General features: G+C 49.4%; 17 non-coding genes across 17 annotated transcripts; all 17 read right to left on the bottom strand.

Annotated features, from left to right (window-relative positions):
- Positions 1-327: 327 nt before the first annotated feature.
- Positions 328-446, bottom strand: LOC133989231 (5S ribosomal RNA). The gene has a single exon (XR_009926398.1). It is a non-coding gene; the product is annotated as a 5S ribosomal RNA (ribosomal RNA).
- Positions 447-808: 362 nt separating this feature from the next.
- LOC133988483 (5S ribosomal RNA) lies at positions 809-927 on the bottom strand. Its single transcript, XR_009925693.1, has one exon. It is a non-coding gene; the product is annotated as a 5S ribosomal RNA (ribosomal RNA).
- Positions 928-1,297: 370 nt separating this feature from the next.
- Positions 1,298-1,416, bottom strand: LOC133989218 (5S ribosomal RNA). Its single transcript, XR_009926386.1, has one exon. It is a non-coding gene; the product is annotated as a 5S ribosomal RNA (ribosomal RNA).
- A 370-nt stretch (positions 1,417-1,786) lies between these two features.
- LOC133989094 (5S ribosomal RNA) lies at positions 1,787-1,905 on the bottom strand. Its single transcript, XR_009926268.1, has one exon. It is a non-coding gene; the product is annotated as a 5S ribosomal RNA (ribosomal RNA).
- Positions 1,906-2,274: 369 nt separating this feature from the next.
- LOC133988482 (5S ribosomal RNA) lies at positions 2,275-2,393 on the bottom strand. Its single transcript, XR_009925692.1, has one exon. It is a non-coding gene; the product is annotated as a 5S ribosomal RNA (ribosomal RNA).
- Positions 2,394-2,762: 369 nt separating this feature from the next.
- LOC133989294 (5S ribosomal RNA) lies at positions 2,763-2,881 on the bottom strand. The gene has a single exon (XR_009926458.1). It is a non-coding gene; the product is annotated as a 5S ribosomal RNA (ribosomal RNA).
- Positions 2,882-3,251: 370 nt separating this feature from the next.
- LOC133988715 (5S ribosomal RNA) lies at positions 3,252-3,370 on the bottom strand. The gene has a single exon (XR_009925911.1). It is a non-coding gene; the product is annotated as a 5S ribosomal RNA (ribosomal RNA).
- A 369-nt stretch (positions 3,371-3,739) lies between these two features.
- On the bottom strand, positions 3,740-3,858 carry LOC133989339 (5S ribosomal RNA). The gene has a single exon (XR_009926502.1). It is a non-coding gene; the product is annotated as a 5S ribosomal RNA (ribosomal RNA).
- A 370-nt stretch (positions 3,859-4,228) lies between these two features.
- LOC133988959 (5S ribosomal RNA) lies at positions 4,229-4,347 on the bottom strand. Its single transcript, XR_009926141.1, has one exon. It is a non-coding gene; the product is annotated as a 5S ribosomal RNA (ribosomal RNA).
- Positions 4,348-4,716: 369 nt separating this feature from the next.
- On the bottom strand, positions 4,717-4,835 carry LOC133988481 (5S ribosomal RNA). Its single transcript, XR_009925691.1, has one exon. It is a non-coding gene; the product is annotated as a 5S ribosomal RNA (ribosomal RNA).
- A 369-nt stretch (positions 4,836-5,204) lies between these two features.
- Positions 5,205-5,323, bottom strand: LOC133988824 (5S ribosomal RNA). Its single transcript, XR_009926015.1, has one exon. It is a non-coding gene; the product is annotated as a 5S ribosomal RNA (ribosomal RNA).
- Positions 5,324-5,692: 369 nt separating this feature from the next.
- On the bottom strand, positions 5,693-5,811 carry LOC133989084 (5S ribosomal RNA). Its single transcript, XR_009926259.1, has one exon. It is a non-coding gene; the product is annotated as a 5S ribosomal RNA (ribosomal RNA).
- A 362-nt stretch (positions 5,812-6,173) lies between these two features.
- Positions 6,174-6,292, bottom strand: LOC133988823 (5S ribosomal RNA). Its single transcript, XR_009926014.1, has one exon. It is a non-coding gene; the product is annotated as a 5S ribosomal RNA (ribosomal RNA).
- A 369-nt stretch (positions 6,293-6,661) lies between these two features.
- On the bottom strand, positions 6,662-6,780 carry LOC133989361 (5S ribosomal RNA). The gene has a single exon (XR_009926523.1). It is a non-coding gene; the product is annotated as a 5S ribosomal RNA (ribosomal RNA).
- A 362-nt stretch (positions 6,781-7,142) lies between these two features.
- On the bottom strand, positions 7,143-7,261 carry LOC133988990 (5S ribosomal RNA). Its single transcript, XR_009926170.1, has one exon. It is a non-coding gene; the product is annotated as a 5S ribosomal RNA (ribosomal RNA).
- A 370-nt stretch (positions 7,262-7,631) lies between these two features.
- On the bottom strand, positions 7,632-7,750 carry LOC133988714 (5S ribosomal RNA). The gene has a single exon (XR_009925910.1). It is a non-coding gene; the product is annotated as a 5S ribosomal RNA (ribosomal RNA).
- A 369-nt stretch (positions 7,751-8,119) lies between these two features.
- Positions 8,120-8,238, bottom strand: LOC133989217 (5S ribosomal RNA). Its single transcript, XR_009926385.1, has one exon. It is a non-coding gene; the product is annotated as a 5S ribosomal RNA (ribosomal RNA).
- Between the last annotated feature and the right edge of the window lie 282 nt (positions 8,239-8,520).

Genomic DNA, 8,520 nt, shown 5'->3' with positions numbered 1-8,520 from the left:
ACCACTGACAGTTCCTCTCACCATCTGAGTGGCGGATAATGGTGTCGCAGCCATCAAACACATGCTATACTTTAACATTACTTTCATAGGAATTGTTGTTTCTCAGGCTATTTGTGTACATGCGCTTATAAGATGATTGCAGGCTTTTAACAGGCTGTAACAGTGACAGCAGGAACACTCAAAACTACTTGGAAAGTGGGGTGTCTCAGTGCCACCTCTCTGCCCTTCATACACACACAGCTGGAATGATTGCAGCTTTGTTTCTCAACGCCCTGTGTGCGGTGATGGAGCAACAGCGCCCTCCTCTGGTGACAGCTGAGAGGAAAAAGCTTACAGCACCTGGTATTCCCAGGCGGTCTCCCATCCAAGTACTAACCAGGCCCGACCCTGCTTAGCTTCCGAGATGAGACGAGATCGGGCGTGTTCAGGGTGGTGTGGCCGTAAGCGAGGAAACAGCCAGCAGAAAGCCCATTTAAAGATGCTGTGACACCACTCCTCTCACCATCTGAGTGGCGGATAATGGTGTCTCAGCCATCAAACACATGCTATACTTTAACATTACTTTCATAGGAATTGTTGTTTCCCAGGCTATTTGTGTACATGCGCTTATAAGATGATTGCAGGCTTTTAACAGGCTGTAAAAGTGACAACAGGAACCCTCAAAACTACTTGGAAAGTGAGGCGTCTCATTGCCACCTCTCTGCCCTGCATACACACACAGCTGGAATGATTGCAGCTTTGTTTCTCAACGCCCTGTGTGCGGTGATGGAGCAACAGCGCCCTCCTCTGGTGACAGCTGAGAGGAAAAAGCTTACAGCACCTGGTATTCCCAGGCGGTCTCCCATCCAAGTACTAACCAGGCCCGACCCTGCTTAGCTTCCGAGATCAGACGAGATCGGGCGTGTTCAGGGTGGTGTGGCCGTAAGCGAGGAAACAGCCAGCAGAAAGCCCATTTAAAGATGCTGTGACCCCACTGACAGTTCCTCTCACCATCTGAGTGGCGGATAATGGTGTCTCAGCCATCAAACACATGCTATACTTTAACATTACTTTCATAGGAATTGTTGTTTCTCAGGCTATTTGTGTACATGCGCTTATAAGATGATTGCAGGCTTTTAACAGGCTGTAACAGTGACAACAGGAACCCTCAAAACTACTTGGAAAGTGAGGCGTCTCAGTGCCACCTCTCTGCCCTGCATACACACACAGCTTAGAATGATTGCAGCTTTGTTTCTCAACGTCTTGTGTGCGGTGATGGAGCAACAGCGCCCTCATCTGGTGACAGCTGAGAGGAAAAAGCTTACAGCACCTGGTATTCCCAGGCGGTCTCCCATGCAAGTACTAACCAGGCCCGACCCTGCTTAGCTTCCGAGATCAGACGAGATCCGGCGTGTTCAGGGTGGTGTGGCCGTAAGCGAGGAAACAGCCAGCAGAAAGCCCATTTAAAGATGCTGTGACACCACTGACAGTTCCTCTCACCATCTGAGTGGCGGATAATGGTGTCTCAGCCATCAAACACATGCTATACTTTAACATTACTTTCATAGGAATTGTTGTTTCTCAGGCTATTTGTGTACATGCGCTTATAAGATGATTGCAGGCTTTTAACAGGCTGTAACAGTGACAACAGGAACCCTCAAAACTACTTGGAAAGTGAGGCGTCTCAGTGCCACCTCTCTGCCCTGCATACACACACAGCTTAGAATGATTGCAGCTTTGATTCTCAACGCCCTGTGTGCGGTGATGGAGCAACAGCGCCCTCCTCTGGTGACAGCTGAGAGGAAAAAGCTTACAGCACCTGGTATTCCCAGGCGGTCTCCCATCCAAGTACTAACCAGGGCCGACCCTGCTTAGCTTCCGAGATCAGACGAGATCGGGCGTGTTCAGGGTGGTGTGGCCATAAGCGAGGAAACAGCCAGCAGAAAGCCCATTTAAAGATGCTGTGACACCACTGACAGTTCCTCTCACCATCTGAGTGGCGGATAATGGTGTCTCAGCCATCAAACACATGCTATACTTTAACATTACTTTCATAGGAATTGTTGTTTCCCAGGCTATTTGTGTACATGCGCTTATAAGATGATTGCAGGCTTTTAACAGGCTGTAACAGTGACAACAGGAACCCTCAAAACTACTTGGAAAGTGAGGCGTCTCATTGCCACCTCTCTGCCCTGCATACACACACAGCTGGAATGATTGCAGCTTTGTTTCTCAACGCCCTGTGTGCGGTGATGGTGCAACAGCGCCCTCCTCTGGTGACAGCTGAGAGGAAAAAGCTTACAGCACCTGGTATTCCCAGGCGGTCTCCCATCCAAGTACTAACCAGGCCCGACCCTGCTTAGCTTCCGAGATCAGACGAGATCGGGCGTGTTCAGGGTGGTGTGGCCGTAAGCGAGGAAACAGCCAGCAGAAAGCCCATTTAAAGATGCTGTGACACCACTGACAGTTCCTCTCACCATCTGAGTGGCGGATAATGGTGTCTCAGCCATCAAACACATGCTATACTTTAACATTACTTTCATAGGAATTGTTGTTTCTCAGGCTATTTGTGTACATGCGCTTATAAGATGATTGCAGGCTTTTAACAGGCTGTAACAGTGAACACAGGAACCCTCAAAACTACTTGGAAAGTGAGGCGTCTCATTGCCACCTCTCTGCCCTGCATACACACACAGCTGGAATGATTGCAGCTTTGTTTCTCAACGCCCTGTGTGCGGTGATGGAGCAACAGCGCCCTCCTCTGGTGACAGCTGAGAGGAAAAAGCTTACAGCACCTGGTATTCCCAGGCGGTCTCCCATCCAAGTACTAACCAGGGACTACCCTGCTTAGCTTCCGAGATCAGACGAGATCGCGCGTGTTCAGGGTGTTGTGGCCGTAAGCGAGGAAACAGCCAGCAGAAAGCCCATTTAAAGATGCTGTGACCCCACTGACAGTTCCTCTCACCATCTGAGTGGCGGATAATGGTGTCTCAGCCATCAAACACATGCTATACTTTAACATTACTTTCATAGGAATTGTTGTTTCTCAGGCTATTTGTGTACATGCGCTTATAAGATGATTGCAGGCTTTTAACAGGCTGTAACAGTGACAACAGGAACCCTCAAAACTACTTGGAAAGTGAGGCGTCTCAGTGCCACCTCTCTGCCCTGCATACACACACAGCTTAGAATGATTGCAGCTTTGTTTCTCAACGTCTTGTGTGCGGTGATGGAGCAACAGCGCCCTCATCTGGTGACAGCTGAGAGGAAAAAGCTTACAGCACCTGGTATTCCCAGGCGGTCTCCCATGCAAGTACTAACCAGGCCCGACCCTGCTTAGCTTCCGAGATCAGACGAGATCGGGCGTGTTCAGGGTGGTGTGGCCGTAAGCGAGGAAACAGCCAGCAGAAAGCCCATTTAAAGATGCTGTGACACCACTGACAGTTCCTCTCACCATCTGAGTGGCGGATAATGGTGTCTCAGCCATCAAACACATGCTATACTTTAACATTACTTTCATAGGAATTGTTGTTTCTCAGGCTATTTGTGTACATGCGCCTATAAGATGATTGCAGGCTTTTAACAGGCTGTAACAGTGAACACAGGAACCCTCAAAACTACTTGGAAAGTGAGGCGTCTCATTGCCACCTCTCTGCCCTGCATACACACACAGCTGGAATGATTGCAGCTTTGTTTCTCAACGCCCTGTGTGCGGTGATGGAGCAACAGCGCCCTCCTCTGGTGACAGCTGAGAGGAAAAAGCTTACAGCACCTGGTATTCCCAGGCGGTCTCCCATCCAAGTACTAACCAGGGCCTACCCTGCTTAGCTTCCGAGATCAGACGAGATCAGGCGTGTTCAGGGTGTTGTGGCCGTAAGCGAGGAAACAGCCAGCAGAAAGCCCATTTAAAGATGCTGTGACCCCACTGACAGTTCCTCTCACCATCTGAGTGGCGGATAATGGTGTCTCAGCCATCAAACACATGCTATACTTTAACATTACTTTCATAGGAATTGTTGTTTCTCAGGCTATTTGTGTACATGCGCTTATAAGATGATTGCAGGCTTTTAACAGGCTGTAACAGTGACAACAGGAACCCTCAAAACTACTTGGAAAGTGAGGCGTCTCAGTGCCACCTCTCTGCCCTGCATACACACACAGCTTAGAATGATTGCAGCTTTGTTTCTCAACGTCTTGTGTGCGGTGATGGAGCAACAGCGCCCTCATCTGGTGACAGCTGAGAGGAAAAAGCTTACAGCACCTGGTATTCCCAGGCGGTCTCCCATCCAAGTACTAACCAGGGCCGACCCTGCTTAGCTTCCGAGATCAGACGAGATCGGGTGTGTTCAGGGTGGTGTGGCCATAAGCGAGGAAACAGCCAGCAGAAAGCCCATTTAAAGATGCTGTGACACCACTGACAGTTCCTCTCACCATCTGAGTGGCGGATAATGGTGTCTCAGCCATCAAACACATGCTATACTTTAACATTACTTTCATAGGAATTGTTGTTTCCCAGGCTATTTGTGTACATGTGCTTATAAGATGATTGCAGGCTTTTAACAGGCTGTAACAGTGACAACAGGAACCCTCAAAACTACTTGGAAAGTGAGGCGTCTCATTGCCACCTCTCTGCCCTGCATACACACACAGCTGGAATGATTGCAGCTTTGTTTCTCAACGCCCTGTGTGCGGTGATGGTGCAACAGCGCCCTCCTCTGGTGACAGCTGAGAGGAAAAAGCTTACAGCACCTGGTATTCCCAGGCGGTCTCCCATCCAAGTACTAACCAGGCCCGACCCTGCTTAGCTTCCGAGATCAGACGAGATCGGGCGTGTTCAGGGTGGTGTGGCCGTAAGCGAGGAAACAGCCAGCAGAAAGCCCATTTAAAGATGCTGTGACACCACTGACAGTTCCTCTCACCATCTGAGTGGCGGATAATGGTGTCTCAGCCATCAAACACATGCTATACTTTAACATTACTTTCATAGGAATTGTTGTTTCTCAGGCTATTTGTGTACATGCGCTTATAAGATGATTGCAGGCTTTTAACAGGCTGTAACAGTGAACACAGGAACCCTCAAAACTACTTGGAAAGTGAGGCGTCTCATTGCCACCTCTCTGCCCTGCATACACACACAGCTGGAATGATTGCAGCTTTGTTTCTCAACGCCCTGTGTGCGGTGATGGAGCAACAGCGCCCTCCTCTGGTGACAGCTGAGAGGAAAAAGCTTACAGCACCTGGTATTCCCAGGCGGTCTCCCATCCAAGTACTAACCAGGCCCTACCCTGCTTAGCTTCCGAGATCAGACAAGATCGGGCGTGTTCAGGGTGGTGTGGCCGTAAGCGAGGAAACAGCCAGCAGAAAGCCCATTTAAAGATGCTGTGACCCCACTGACAGTTCCTCTCACCATCTGAGTGGCGGATAATGGTGTCTCAGCCATCAAACACATGCTATACTTTAACATTACTTTCATAGGAATTGTTGTTTCTCAGGCTATTTGTGTACATGCGCTTATAAGATGATTGCAGGCTTTTAACAGGCTGTAACAGTGACAACAGGAACCCTCAAAACTACTTGGAAAGTGAGGCGTCTCAGTGGCACCTCTCTGCCCTGCATACACACACAGCTGGAATGATTGCAGCTTTGTTTCTCAACGCCCTGTGTGCGGTGATGGAGCAACAGCGCCCTCCTCTGGTGACAGCTGAGAGGAAAAAGCTTACAGCACCTGGTATTCCCAGGCGGTCTCCCATCCAAGTACTAACCAGGTCCGACCCTGCTTAGCTTCCGAGATCAGACGAGATCGGGCGTGTTCCGGGTGGTGTGGCCGTAAGCGAGGAAACAGCCAGCAGAAAGCCCATTTAAAGATGCTGTGACACCACTCCTCTCACCATCTGAGTGGCGGATAATGGTGTCTCAGCCATCAAACACATGCTATACTTTAACATTACTTTCATAGGAATTGTTGTTTCTCAGGCTATTTGTGTACATGCGCTTATAAGATGATTGCAGGCTTTTAACAGGCTGTAACAGTGAACACAGGAACCCTCAAAACTACTTGGAAAGTGAGGCGTCTAATTGCCACCTCTCTGCCCTGCATACACACACAGCTGGAATGATTGCAGCTTTGTTTCTCAACGCCCTGTGTGCGGTGATGGAGCAACAGCGCCCTCCTCTGGTGACAGCTGAGAGGAAAAAGCTTACAGCACCTGGTATTCCCAGGCGGTCTCCCATCCAAGTACTAACCAGGCCCTACCCTGCTTAGCTTCCGAGATCAGACAAGATCGGGCGTGTTCAGGGTGGTGTGGCCGTAAGCGAGGAAACAGCCAGCAGAAAGCCCATTTAAAGATGCTGTGACGCCACTGACAGTTCCTCTCACCATCTGAGTGGCGGATAATGGTGTCTCAGCCATCAAACACATGCTATACTTTAACATTACTTTCATAGGAATTGTTGTTTCTCAGGCTATTTGTGTACATGCGCTTATAAGATGATTGCAGGCTTTTAACAGGCTGTAACAGTGACAACAGGAACCCTCAAAACTACTTGGAAAGTGAGGCGTCTCAGTGCCACCTCTCTGCCCTGCATACACACACAGCTGGAATGATTGCAGCTTTGTTTCTCAACGCCCTGTGTGCGGTGATGGAGCAACAGCGCCCTCCTCTGGTGACAGCTGAGAGGAAAAAGCTTACAGCACCTGGTATTCCCAGGCGGTCTCCCATCCAAAAACTAACCAGGTCCGACCCTGCTTAGCTTCCGAGATCAGACGAGATCGGGCGTGTTCCGGGTGGTGTGGCCGTAAGCGAGGAAACAGCCAGCAGAAAGCCCATTTAAAGATGCTGTGACACCACTCCTCTCACCATCTGAGTGGCGGATAATGGTGTCTCAGCCATCAAACACATGCTATACTTTAACATTACTTTCATAGGAATTGTTGTTTCTCAGGCTATTTGTGTACATGCGCTTATAAGATGATTGCAGGCTTTTAACAGGCTGTAACAGTGAACACAGGAACCCTCAAAACTACTTGGAAAGTGAGGCGTCTCATTGCCACCTCTCTGCCCTGCATACACACACAGCTGGAATGATTGCAGCTTTGTTACTCAACGCCCTGTGTGCGGTGATGGAGCAACAGCGCCCTCCTCTGGTGACAGCTGAGAGGAAAAAGCTTACAGCACCTGGTATTCCCAGGCGGTCTCCCATCCAAGTACTAACCAGGCCCTACCCTGCTTAGCTTCCGAGATCAGACGAGATCGGGCGTGTTCAGGGTGTTGTGGCCGTAAGCGAGGAAACAGCCAGCAGAAAGCCCATTTAAAGATGCTGTGACCCCACTGACAGTTCCTCTCACCATCTGAGTGGCGGATAATGGTGTCTCAGCCATCAAACACATGCTATACTTTAACATTACTTTCATAGGAATTGTTTTTTCTCAGGCTATTTGTGTACATGCGCTTATAAGATGATTGCAGGCTTTTAACAGGCTGTAACAGTGACAACAGGAACCCTCAAAACTACTTGGAAAGTGAGGCGTCTCAGTGCCACCTCTCTGCCCTGCATACACACACAGCTTAGAATGATTGCAGCTTTGTTTCTCAACGTCTTGTGTGCGGTGATGGAGCAACAGCGCCCTCATCTGGTGACAGCTGAGAGGAAAAAGCTTACAGCACCTGGTATTCCCAGGCGGTCTCCCATGCAAGTACTAACCAGGCCCGACCCTGCTTAGCTTCCGAGATCAGACGAGATCGGGCGTGTTCAGGGTGGTGTGGCCGTAAGCGAGGAAACAGCCAGCAGAAAGCCCATTTAAAGATGCTGTGACACCACTGACAGTTCCTCTCACCATCTGAGTGGCGGATAATGGTGTCTCAGCCATCAAACACATGCTATACTTTAACATTACTTTCATAGGAATTGTTGTTTCTCAGGCTATTTGTGTACATGCGCTTATAAGATGATTGCAGGCTTTTAACAGGCTGTAACAGTGACAACAGGAACCCTCAAAACTACTTGGAAAGTGAGATGTCTCAGTGCCACCTCTCTGCCCTGCATACACACACAGCTGGAATGATTGCAGCTTTGTTTCTCAACGCCCTGTGTGCGGTGATGGAGCAACAGCGCCCTCCTCTGGTGACAGCTGAGAGGAAAAAGCTTACAGCACCTGGTATTCCCAGGCGGTCTCCCATGCAAGTACTAACCAGGCCCGACCCTGCTTAGCTTCCGAGATCAGACGAGATCCGGCGTGTTCAGGGTGGTGTGGCCGTAAGCGAGGAAACAGCCAGCAGAAAGCCCATTTAAAGATGCTGTGACACCACTGACAGTTCCTCTAACCATCTGAGTGGCGGATAATGGTGTCTCAGCCATCAAACACATGCTATACTTTAACATTACTTTCATAGGAATTGTTGTTTCCCAGGCTACTTGTGTACATGCGCTTATAAGATGATTGCAGGCTTTTAACAGGCTGTAACAGTGACAACAGGAACACTCAAAACTACTTGGAAAGTGAGGCGTCTCATTGCCACCTCTCTGCCCTGCATACACACACAG

Source organism: Scomber scombrus, chromosome 10, assembly GCF_963691925.1.
Source record: "Scomber scombrus chromosome 10, fScoSco1.1, whole genome shotgun sequence".
Lineage (NCBI taxonomy): Eukaryota > Metazoa > Chordata > Actinopteri > Scombriformes > Scombridae > Scomber > Scomber scombrus.
The sequence above is the reverse complement of the archived record's forward strand: the minus strand, read 5'-3'. Positions and strand labels throughout refer to the sequence as shown.